Here is a 12,467-nt window from a genome sequence, read left to right as displayed (position 1 = left end):
GGGGGATTGGCATGAGAAATGGTGGCGATGCGAGCCGAGCCAAACAGGCGGCAGAAGAAAAATCATCCTCGCAAAAATGCCAGCGTCAAGCCTGGCAGGGAGAGAAGGAGAAAGATGGTGTTTGAAGGATGAAAACATAAAAGCCTCTGTGGGAATGGTACCTGCGCGGGAAATACTGCCCCAGACTGCAGTGTTGGGCGATGCCAGAGGTAATGACTCTTCTCTGCTTTATTAGCTTCACACGCACGCTCTGGGTAACGACTGATTGTGTTTATACTGCCGTTTCTACAGTTTCCTCTCTATTTTCTGTTTCTGTTTGCTTTCTCCCTCACTTGCCCTTCTGCCTTTCTCCTTCTGCTGTTATCTGTTTTTTCCTTTGATTTTAGGTTGCTCCCTCCCAAAGAAGACAGGCACATCTGGATTCCCCGCAGCAGCAACCTTATCTCCTGCTCCCGGTGCATCCTCGCTCCTTGGGCGCTCTCGTAAACTCGCCAAATCTGCTCTACCTGCAGCTCCCGGTTATCCTTCCCGGTAATTAATTTCTTAAGGAGTTTGCTCAGGCTTGTGCTGCCTGGGTTTTCGGTGCGTTTTCCGAGGCTGCCCGGCCGTACCAACCTTCGTGCTGCCTTTTGCTTGTCCCAGCACACTTAACCTCCAGAAATAGCGAGGGGTCCCCGCGATGCACCCGCTCAGGTAGGGGGGGAGACTTTCCGTGATGAATTTGCTGCAGGCGAAGGCCTTTTCTTTCTGTCCCGGAGCGTGTGGGCGGAAAGGATTGGAGAAACACGGTGAAATGCTGGTTTGCTCTCCCCTTTTCATGCCAGCATGAGGGTTGGGACCGGGGCAGCGTGGCAAGGAGGAGGCAGGACCTCGTGGGGGGGAAGTTGCCGAGGATGGTGGGTGCAGAGCAGGCACCGCCGGCGTGAGGGCGTGCGCGTTATTAGTTTGGTTCAGTGCCTGCAATCAATACGAGCTTGCTCAGGGTAATTTTTTTTGTGTCCTCGGAACAGTTTATTTGGTTTCTGAAGTGCTTGTTTTCTAGAAAAATTTCTCAAGCCTTGTCCAAGCCTCTTGTCATGTCTGCCCTAAGTGAATTTGAGGGCTATTTTCTAGTCAGCTTTGTAATTTCTATTTTATATTTTGGTTGGCTCTAAATTTACATTGAAGCGTAATTCTGTTTTGTTTTGCTGACTTGAGCATGAAAAGAAACACGTTACCATCATCTGGAACCCCCTACAACGCATTCGTCTCTTGGGCAGCCTGCTGAGCTTCGTGGGTTCTGCTTTCCTCACCCCAAGCCCTTTTCCCCTCATTTTTCTTCCCTTTTGTCAGGCTTGGGCAGTGCCTGGGGCTGCAGGGACGTGGGGATGTGGGGCTGCTGTGTCCCCACAGCCGTGCCAGCCCTGCTGCCCCAAGCCCATCTAAAATCCCGCAGTAAATTAAAGGATGGCCCACGAGTGCTGGGGAGGGAAGAGAAAGCCTGATCTTTACAGGTGACATTTAAGCCTGCAGAAGGCCGATGCATTTTACCCACTGTCACATTTAAAAGGCACTGAATTCATTAAACTGTTGAATAACTCATGGGTTTGAAACTGTATTTATCCGGAGAAGAGCCACCGCTTTCCAGTCAAGAGCTCCTCCTGTTAGGACAAAAGCTTCCAGCTTGGGAGCGAACAATCCAGTGGTCTCCTCTCCTCTCCTGCGATGCCCGCAGCTGGTGCTCAGCTCCCATGCCACCTTTCCCGTGGGGACGAGGAGCCGAGGCTTCACCTGGGGGAGCGAGTGAGGGCTGACAGCACACCGAAGCACTCGCGGTCCTCCACCGCCGACGGTCACAAAGGGTTAAGTTGCTGAGATGGAACTTGGTAAATCAGGCAGGAAAATAATCAGCTCCCAGTTGAAGTGAGGAGATGCTTGATATTTTACAGCTTCTTTCATACACTTTACAGAAACTAATGATTACACAAATAATACCTAGGGGATGATAACAGGCTATAAATAATTCAGGGTTCTCTGGCACAGAGCTGCCGTGTGCAGGTTTGAGGAGCGAACAGGCAACGGGTTGACACCGGTCCTCCCGAAAGAGGCACGGGGGAACAGTGCCCTCTTACTGTCCCGGCAGCCCTCTCGGCAGCATCCTTGCCATTTTCCCAGCCTTTCCAGACCAGCTTGGCTTTCCCCCCTTTGCTCTTGCAGCACCCACTCCCCTGGCCGCTGCGGTGGTTGTCGGTGATGTCCTTTGTCGATGGTGCCGGGAGCAGCCAAAGGTTTTCCGTGCGTGCTGGGACCATGCAACCGGCTCGCCAAGCCCATCGCCTTTGACGGAGATTTGTGCGTAAGCTGCTTTGACGTCTGCCTGACCTGAAGAAATGGATGTGTTTCTACATCTTGAGCCGAGCATCTCGGGAGGGCAAGTGCCTCCTGCTAGCCGTGGGTCAGGGCCGGGCATGCGTGGGGAAATGGCTCTGCCCGTCTCGGCGCCCGCATTTTTCACAAGCATTTGAGTTTTTCTGAGAGCCATTGTGCAGAATTCCCCATCTGTGGATGTAGTAGTTTCAGTTTAACTCCGCCGCTAAATGTTTTGACAGCCTCTCTTCTTACAGCCTAGCACAGCGTGTCATGCTGTACCGTAACAGTCCCCTCGGCTCCCCGCCGTGGCACACCGGCATACCACGTGCTCCACGCCGGCACACCATGTGCTCCCCGCTGCCGACACGGGCTGCGCCGGGTGGCCGTGTCCCTCCCGGGGGAAACGCTCCTGGCTCAAACCCTGGAGATGGGAAAGGGGATGAGGGAGAAAGCTGCTCTGCAGCCGGCTGTCTCAAAGCAGGGGACGGCTGGCTGCCAAGGGGGGGCTCAGCCTGTCTGGCCCCCAAAAGAACCCCAAACATCAGGTCCCTCGGCTGCCCCACTGGCTATCTTGACGTTTATCCCATGAACGTCTTGCTCTCTTAATGAGAACACGACCAGAAAAGTTTGTGGCAGGACCCACAGCTCAATAAACCAAGAGAACAAAAACCTTCTCCGTCACGATTTGGAAATGGTTTTTTTCTCAGCCTGTTTCGCGGGGAGGAATTGATCTGTCTAATCTCTTATCTGTGACTATGAAATTGTATTTCCCTCTTAATAGGCCTACAAATGTTACAGATGAATCGTTTGGGAGACACGCTGCGAACGGCAGGAATACTAAAAAGGGACGTTAGGTCTTGCTTTGGGTTGCAGAAACAGGCACACAGGAATGCCAGGGTCTGCATCGGCTTCGGCCCCGCTCCTCAGGGACCCGTCTCGAACCCCGACGTTTGCGCCTAATTCCTGCTTAAACGGGGCTGGGAAGGTCTCTAAGAAGCTGTGTTCGGTTTAGGCATCACACAGATGCCCCATCCCCTCCTCGCCTCGTGCCTGCGTTGCAAAGGAAGAGAGGCAGCGGCAGACCTGACTCTTGCTCCGCTGGTCCCAGTTTCCCATGTGGAAAGGTACCGAAGCCTGGCTTTCCCACACTGGGATGGCCACCAAGTGCCTCAGCCATTTAAGCTCCCCATGAGAGTGACAATTGCCACCTTCAAAGCGGTGGAGGGAGCTCTCGATGCCTGCCCCTCCATCAGCGCTGCGGCTTTGCCCTCCGCAGCTCAGTCAGCCGGGTTTCTCCACAATTTCGCTCACGAGTTCACAGGTGCTGGTTCTGCACTTCGATAACCGGGTTGCAAAAACGCGAGCTGACGCTGTCCTTTTAACCTACGCTCCCCGCCTCGTGCCCGACGGGCTGCCTCGCTCGGCAGCATCTCCAGCGTGGATGTGATGTGTTGATGTGAAATGCCCCCAGCCCTGTCCACCCGCTCCTCTTCCATCCCCAGGAGAGGTTCCTGGGAGCAAACATCCGAGGTGAAGCAGAGGTGCGAAACGTTTGCTCCAGCCCGGGAATCTGGGGCTGCAAGCAGCAATCCCAAACCACTGCTAAACGTTTTAGAACCAGGGAAAACGTCAGCCTCCCTCCCTCCCGCTTCGCTGCTTCCAGAAACTTGCACGAGCACGGAAAAGGAAAAGCGCACAAGCCCCCGCGATGAAGCTGGTTGATGAATGAATTTGGAGCGGCCGAGGTGACGTTTTCAGGAGGAGATGGATGCCGTGCCCGTCCCCGTGCATCCCTTGAGCCTGCCTGGGTGATCGAGCCCTTTGCAGGACGCTGCTCGGCAAAGCCCCCACCTCCGTCGGGGCACTCGTCACCAAATCATCACAGTGTTTAAATAGATCGGATTAATCGCTTTATCATCCAAATACAGGTGGATAAGTGCAGTCGCTTAATACTCTGTTTAAGCAGCTGATTTTTTAAAAAAAGCTAAATAATTGAGGGAATTACCATAAAATGAGAAAACTTAACAGTTTTTTTACTGCTTATTGTCAGAGCTGCCAGCCAAGAAAAGCCAGTAGATGCACACCGCTGCCCCGGCTCGGCGGTGCGGCAGGGACCTGGGGATGGCGGTGCCGTGTAGCCCCAGCTGCAGAAAACAGAAATGCAAAAAGTGGCATTCCTCTCTCTCCCTTTTAGCCACCAACAAAGTCTTTACAGTGATTGCTTCTGCTGGGGTAGCTGAGTGGTGGTATCGAAACGAAACCAAAAAAGTGAGGAAATAATTAAAAAAAGAAGCTGAGGCACCATTATTTTCTCGAGATAGAAATACTTCTTTGGTAAAAGTGGTATCAATAAGCTCTCATTTCATCCCTGCCAGCCCATCTCTCTTCAGACAGCCCATCTGTTAATACAGATCTGGCAATGCTGTGCTTCATTCATCTTGACCATGCCCAGGGCAGCTGAGCTGACTGGAAAGCATTTGGGTTTTCAGCCCCCAGCGTAGGCATTCATTTATCAGCTGTGGGCAAAGGCCTCTTTTTAACAGGTCTCTCTCTTTTTTCAGTGAGAAGAGGCAGCTCCTCCGTGCCATGCGGTAGCAGGAGATGTGTCCTTACTGAGTTTTGCCACGCCAGCTCGGCGCAGGCAGATGGCAGCCGAGCCGCAGCCGATCCGGCGCGGAGGCTGCGGGGAAGCGAGGCGTGATGCCTTCTTCCCTTTTCTTTTTTCTGTTTTCATATTCCGAGCACTTGTACCTCCGTTCTTGTTGTGCGCATCTGCAGACGAAAGGCGGCTGGCTGTTTGCGGCCGGCTTTGCCTGCCGAAGAGTCTCTCCTCTCGCCTGGTGTGCTGGAGATGTGGCACTGGCTGCAAAACACGACCGGGAGCGACGGCAGGAGAGCGCTCGGTGCTGTCACAGATAAAAGCCCCGTTTCCTCCGCACAAAGGAACCGCAGCCGCTGCCAAACATCAGGGTTTATGCTGTTTGTATTAGCAGGGAATGGGACAAAAAGCTGGAGAACCGCCTGCTGTAGGTGGTGAAACCCCGGTACTCCCCGCTCGGGCGGCAAGAAGACAGAGGTACGGAAAGACATTTCATGATGGATGCCTGCCCAGGCTGTGGACTTTGTTGGCCCCGGTGAGAAGATGCTGAAGCCGAGGGTCCGGGTCCAGCACTGACTCCAGAAGCCCTTTGGTCTCCCCAAAACATAGCCATGGAGCGGGAAGGGGCTTCCAGAGCCACGGATGGGTCTCCAGCTCGGACCACTGCGGCCAAGACTGAGCAGGCAAGTGTGAAAATACCTCTGTCGTGGGAAGAAACGAGCTTCATCTCCTCGTGTTTTAATGCGGGAAATGTCACCTGCTCCTCCAGCTCCTCTCGTAAACAGAGAATTTATCTGTCGGCAAGCTAAACCAATATAAGTTGAATAATATTTGTTGATTAATGTAGTCGATGAATTTCATGTTTTCTTTAAAATATTTGCTGCATATTTCCGTAAATTATTCATCTGGTTTATAAGGCAAGGCAAATATTTGTGAATAGATATGAATTATGTGATTTATAAAAATGAAATATTCATGAGTCATTTTCATTATTCACCTCGTCCTGGAATTGCTACATAAATCTGATCGAGCAAATAGATTTGGTGAAGTTCAGCCCGAATTTACAGATATCATGGAGCTCGCTGGCTCCCACGCAGCAAACCAGAGTGGATTGGGACCAAATGTTTGAATGGTGTGCTCCACTGCTGCTGCTTGGGCTGCTCGGTCCCACGGCTTCGAGGAGAGGCAGGGAAGGACACGATGGCTGAGCTGGCAGTGTGCTCTACAGCACCCGCTTCACGTGGGCAATCTGCTTTCCCCTGAATTTCAGCAGAGGCAAGGGCAAGAAGAGGAGACTAACGTTTTCCTTCCTTGACAAGGACGCCGGCGCTGACGGGAGGTCACGCGGCACCGCGGGGAAGGGTGCTGGGGAGAGGTGTTTTGACTCGGAGGGACGACCGCAGACAGCGGGAGCATCGGCCGTGCAAAATGAGTGAAAAACTGGATAAAAAGCCTTGCCGTTGGGTGGCTTCGAAGCCGGCACTTGCAGATGTCCTTTGCCAGCCTTCGGCGAGACCGGGGTCAGGGTGGGCGCACGGTCGTGAGAAGTCCCCCTGGTTTCCCGCGCATCCCTCCCTGCCTGTCCGCCGTGCCCGCTCTCCCACCCGCGGGCTGCTGGGCTCCTGTGTCCGTGGATGCTGAGCTGCAGGAGGGAAGGTTTTGCCTTCTGATCGTTCCCACCGGCTGCTGGGGAGCCCTCTCTTTCTGAGAGGCGGGCTGCTCTCCCACGCGCATCCTCCGGAACGTCGTCTTTGCCCCCTATCTCTTAATTAAAAGCAATTTATTTTACCAATACAGAAGTGTTGCCCAAACCACCGAACGACGGGAGCAGCAAGAGAAGTGTCTCGTGAAGGACGTGCTTGAGCGAGGGGCATTTATCTCAGCGGCTGCTTTCCCAAAACAAAGCAATTTGTCACCTCCCCTGTCTCGCCGCTTCTGCCTGGACACGCTCCGTAGCAGCAGCCGCCCAGCCCTTGCCCCGCAGGAGGCGGCAGCCAGTGCACGGGACCGCGGTGCTCCAGCATCGTGCCGGAGCCGTGCACGAGGGCTTATGGCTCCAGGGAAGGTTGCTGCAGCAGTGCATCGCTCCGGTTCCTCCTCCTCCTCCTCCTCCTCCTCCTCCTGCTGCGCTGCAAACGGTGCCGCTCGGGTAGAGGCGGGCAGAGCTGCACGTCGGCTTCCCGGAGCCCCCAGGGCTGCGCTCCTCCCAGTTTGACCAGACGCAGGCTGTGGGAGGGCTGGGTGAACTCCCGCTGTGGAGACCCAGCTCGAAATGATTGCAAAAGATATTTGTTGCTGTGGAAATATATGAAAGTCTTGGTCAGTAGGACAAGGGCAGCTCAGAGAGGAGCTGGGGGTGAGGCCAGTTGTATCTACTGTGCCGCAGGCTGGGAAAATAGAAATACTACCAGGCAGCGCTGTTGCAGGCGGGAGAGTGAAGCAAAGCCCAGCTACAATGCAATGGCCTACAGACCTTGGTGTCATGAAACGAGGACGAGTCTGGACAACACTGATAGCAGAGCTGGGACTCCAAGGGAGAGCCCCCAGGACAGCGAGGGACAGCAGGACCCCTGGCCACAGCTGCCTCGCAGGGACAGGGTGAGTCTGGGAACAAATCTGGTGCCAGTCTTGGTGTTAAAAACGAAAAAAAAAAAAAAATCCCATGTTAAATACTCAGTTAAGCAGATGCTTAACTTTTAGGACGTGAGTAATGCCTCCGACTATGCTGGGACTGTGGGTCTGCTTAAAGTTATGCGCACGCTAAGTGTTGCTTGGACTGGTGCCACCCAGCGCTCGCTGCTGCTCAGTAATGAACTTGGCTTTTTTGTAAGCTGCAAAATGAGCACTCAAAAATTCAGCTTTGGGGACCTTCCTGTTTTCTGAAGTGTTAAAGTGCTTTCTTTTTAAATAGCAAGCTTCCATTTAGAAAATAGACTGTTCCACAGATAGCATTATACATCTTCTGCCACCGGCGTGTTTTGCTCAACACCGCGCAGGGACATCACAAAAACCATGTGCTTAGCCAAGTAGAATTGCTGACTCTATTACCCTGGTCAAAGAAAACTGTCTGTCTTCATCCTCCCTCTTATCCATCAGGAAGGGGCCGGTGGTTCAGCACCGTTACATACTGCACATCCCAGATCTGCAGCCGGAACCGATCAAGCTGAATTAAGTGGAAACTCTTTGGGGATGCAGAACCCGAGGCCGTGGCTCCTCTCCACGTGTTGAAGAGGTGGGATCGACCTGCAGGATTATTTAAATCCACGGGAGGGAGGACGGGCAGCGTGGACCCCCCGCAGCCCTCGCCCACATTTCCGCATGGAGGTCGCAGCCATCAAAGCCGGAGGCGGCGGGGCAGGCTGCTGTTTTAATGGCACCCCAAAAAAGAGGGAGCTGTGGCTGCAGGTAGCGATTGCTCCTTGCCCTTGTGCATGGCGGGGGCAGCCGAAGGACTGAATCCCCCCAGCAAGGGGTGGGCGTGCGGGCACCCCGGGGCACTGGGGACCCCCGGGCAGCGGGGCCGGCAGCTGCACCAAGGAAGGACAAAAGGGGCTTTGGGTCCCAGGCAGCTCCCTCCGCGCTGCCGACTACCGGCGTGTTTTCTTGCAGCCCCTCTCCCAAAGGTCACATTGCTGCCTGCAAGGCAGAAGCAGCGATGTTATATTCTGGCCGAGGCAGTTCCTGAGTTTTTGCACTAAACTCCAGACTCGTTCAACCGTGGGATGGCATTTTTCCCCTTGCCGGCTCTGGAATAGCCACAGAGAAGCCATTTATCAGCACCGTGTGTGCATCCAATCTCCGGGGCTCTCTGCTTCACCTCCTGTTATCGGCCATCTCCACAGCACTTAATGAAGCAGCTATTTTGAGGCGATGGCTTAATGAATTTGAAAAGTTTTTGACCCTTTTATTGCAACGTCTCAAATATCAGGTATCTGGAAAATAGTTTTAATGTTGCATAGACCATTATGAGCCAATGTATTTATTCTAGATGTTCTGCTCTGAGATGTTTCACAGAGCTTTGGGACAGCAGCCAGCAAACCGGAGTAGTGTGAGATTCAGCAGGTAGGGGTTTTCCTTAGAGAGATGTCTCCATTTAATGCTCCTTTCCCATATACCTTCTCTCCCGTGCCTAGCAAGCACATCGCTGTGTTGTGAGGCTGGAGGTTAAAGCAGACTCGCGGACACCGCAGGCAGAGCTGGCATCAGCTTTGCTGTCCCGCCGAGGCTGGCCGTCCTGCGGCATGGCTGGCACTGAGGAGCTGCCTGCCCACCTGGTCCTTGCCAAGGGGCTTGCTCGAAAGCATAAAGAAATCAAGTCGTGCTGGCAGGGGGCCCCAAACGGCAAGCAGGTGTCACCCACGGGTGCCTTCCCCCTTAGAAAACAGGCTGTGATGTTGAGCGTGGGCTAAGACCAGGGTAAGGCAGCAGCAAGCGGTCTGCAGGTCTTGTCCAGGCACAATTCACAGCGGCACCTCCAGCCCCTGGGAGGGCAGGTCATGCTGGCCACGGGGCACCGAGAAACAAAGCCTCTTTTTTCCAGAATATCAGTGTTTCCATAAATATGCCTTTCCCATCAGAGGGCACGGCGGGCTGCTAAGCTGCTTAATAGCTGCCAGCTGCGGACGCGGGCGATGCGGCAGCGCCGGCAGCAGGAGAGGCGGCTCGCCAGCAGCAGCAGCTCCGATGGCGAGCTGGACTCGCCGGCAGCATCTCCCCGGGCAGCGTCTCCACGCGGGGTCTGGCTATACCTGGGTCTACTTCTGAGCCCCTTCAAACCCTTTGCTGCAGCTGTCTTGCTCTGAAGACCGTGTTCCCACAAAACGACCTCGTCGTTGGGAAGCCCTCCTCTGAGCAAGGGCGTTTCTGCAGGGTTTGAGGCGCAAAGCCCTGGGAAAACGCTCTTGCCAAAAACAGAGCAGATCCTCCTGTATCTGCCTACTTGGCCTATGTGCCTCCCGGTGTGCTGGGCAAGGGCTGGACCGCGTGATGCCTGTGTCCCGCTGCATCCCCATCACCCCTCTGTGTCCCAGATCGGGCCGGGAGTGCCCCACAGGCACCTCTCCCTCCCAGACCCGGGCTTTCGAGGGATGTTTGAGCCAACCTTTGCAGGTGGGTTAAAACCACGCGGGTTTTCCCGAAGCAGGAGGGAGGAGATGGCGGGGAGGCCGTGGGAGGTACCGCTGCTGCAGCAGGGCCACCGAAGGAGGGGATGGAGCTGGAACCCCCCCAGGTTGGGAGAGGCTTCTGTGCTTTGGCTCCAGCTCCGTAATGATACATGGGTTTAGTAACGGAGAGAAATTGCACCCTCGGGTCAGTGCAGCTAGAAACGCACCTGCCAATATAAGTCCGTGTTTGTTGGGTTTTTTTCCTCCTGGGTCTACATGGTCTCGATAAAATGAAGCGCAGCACACAGGTGAGGGATCTGAACTCAGATGGCAAACTTTGTAGCTGGTTTGGATACTACAGAATTTTACACGAGGAAGTCAAGAGTTTGGTGACTTAGAGAGGACCGAAGCTTTCAAGGGCAAGGCAGTAAATCGTCCCTCATTCACAGCCCTGCTCCAGAGGCACTCGGGCTGCGTCCAAAGTGCATCGATGCGCCGGGGTCGGGGGATGCTCACTGAGTTATTGCAAGCGTGTCTCAATAAATACAGGATCCCAGCTTCCCAGAGGCACACCACGGGCAGCGTGCAGTCCCCTCGCATGGGCCACACGCTCGGGGGGAGGCCCAGCCGCCTTCCCAGGTGCCGCAGCCCGTCCTCCCATGCTGCTGGCTCCCCCCTTGCCCCCAGCAGGCAGGGAAGCACAAAAAGCAGCTGCCGCAGCCTCCCGTCTCAGGGCTTTCTCTTTTCAAGTTTCTTCTTTTCCCGTCTGCTTTGTCACAGGACTTTGTTCCTTAGTCATTTATTTTGTAAAAGAAAACCAAGATAAAAATCTGCCGGCCTCCAAGGGACATTAATTGCTGCCACTTCAGAGCATAAGGGGCTGGTAATTGTATTTTTTGCCCAGTAGCGGATGGACTTGGAAGCCGCTTTTAACCTTGAAAAGGAAGGGAGAGGCATGCCATCTCCCAGGTAAACCAGGTACACGTCTTCAAGCACTGGGAAAATGCCTGTGGTGTCCCTGACAGCAGGAAATCCCACAGCAAGGGCTGAGCGTGGTGAAATTAAAGCCCCAAAGCAGCCCTTGGAGGACCATGGCCTCTTCCCCCTTTCCCCTGCAGAAATGCTTCTTGCAAATCCTCCTCACTGCCTCCTCGTGCAGGACAGTGTGTTTGTCAGCACCGGGCAATAAACGCAGCCAAAGCCGTCGTTAGCTTGTGGTAATATCGGCTAGAATTTTAAGGTCCGTTAAATATGATTTAAATATTTTTTTACTCATTAGCAATAATTTAGAATGATTCTCTTTTTTTCGGCAACTTCGAGTATGATTGTAATAGCTTTGTAATTTGGGGCTCTATCATTAAAATTAATGATATCCTAATGCTCTATGTGCACGAGAAAAGTCTGATCAGTTTTTTCCCCTTTATATATCATTACTAATAGAACATTTTAATGGCTGTAATTTCCAGCGCTGTAGATGGAAACCTAAAAATAGGAAGAAAGCCTATTTCATCACGCCATGCCAGCCCCTAAATAATTCAATTACATAGACTGGAATATCTGAAGCTGGGTGTGTTCCCAGCTGCAGATAACCAAAAGTACTTGATATTACTTTTAGAGCAGGGCTGGTTATTATAAGGTCTTGCCCTCCAGTCCCTGTCAGGCCTCCGCTGGGGCTGCCAGAGTGCAACCATCAGGGCTGCTGGCGTGCAGCCGCCGTCTGCAGAGCCGCAGCAGCAGCTTCCCATCCCTGAGCCGGGGGCTGGAGGTGGTGCCGGGCAGATCCTGCAACGGGGCAGCAACGGGGCTCCAGAGATTCAGCGCGACTTGTAGTAAGTACAAACCATCCGTCGCCAGAAGGCAGTGCCCGCAGCCAGTGTCGGTGAAGGTTCCTCTGCAAATATCTTGGGCTCCTTACTGAAACTGTCCCTTACGTGGCCCTTGCTGTGTTTTCCCTGCAAGCAAAGTCTGTCTCTCCCAGCTCTGCTCTGCCGTGGGGAAGGGTGAGAGCATCACCGCAACCGAAGCCTAAAGCTCCCCTAAACCATGCTAAGCACCTGGTGTATTACTCCCCACAGTCTTTCTCCTGCTATAGGTACTTCTAAAGCCTTTCATCATCCTACATACTCTTACATACAGCTAACTTGTTTCGCATCTTTACCTTCCAGAGTTTATCAGATGTATTTCTGCTATTTATTGGTTTATGCTTTGCCTCCATCAGCAAGAGTTCATGATTATATTCTCACTCTGAGGTTTCTTTTTTTTACATCGGTCTGGTTTTTTGCCTAAGACAGTGAGAGATCGTTCTCGTGCGCTCACGTACAGAGCTGGTATCTCCCTTTTGTGGCCGGACCCAAGTGGTGGGCGGGAGGGGAAGGATGTCGTGGTTCACTTTCCACCCTATGTGTTTTCTCACC

At 53.6% G+C, this 12,467-nt stretch overlaps 1 long non-coding RNA gene across 1 annotated transcript; it reads left to right on the top strand.

Moving 5' to 3' along the window:
- Positions 1–7,079: 7,079 nt before the first annotated feature.
- On the top strand, positions 7,080–11,187 carry LOC128144443 (uncharacterized). The gene is made up of 3 exons (XR_008236082.1): positions 7,080–7,546; positions 8,045–8,180; positions 10,961–11,187. It is a non-coding gene; the product is annotated as an uncharacterized LOC128144443 (long non-coding RNA).
- Positions 11,188–12,467: the final 1,280 nt, after the last annotated feature.

The sequence above is a fragment of the Harpia harpyja genome, chromosome 7 (genome assembly GCF_026419915.1).
Source record: "Harpia harpyja isolate bHarHar1 chromosome 7, bHarHar1 primary haplotype, whole genome shotgun sequence".
NCBI classification, from domain to species: domain Eukaryota; kingdom Metazoa; phylum Chordata; class Aves; order Accipitriformes; family Accipitridae; genus Harpia; species Harpia harpyja.
The sequence above is the reverse complement of the archived record's forward strand: the minus strand, read 5'-3'. Positions and strand labels throughout refer to the sequence as shown.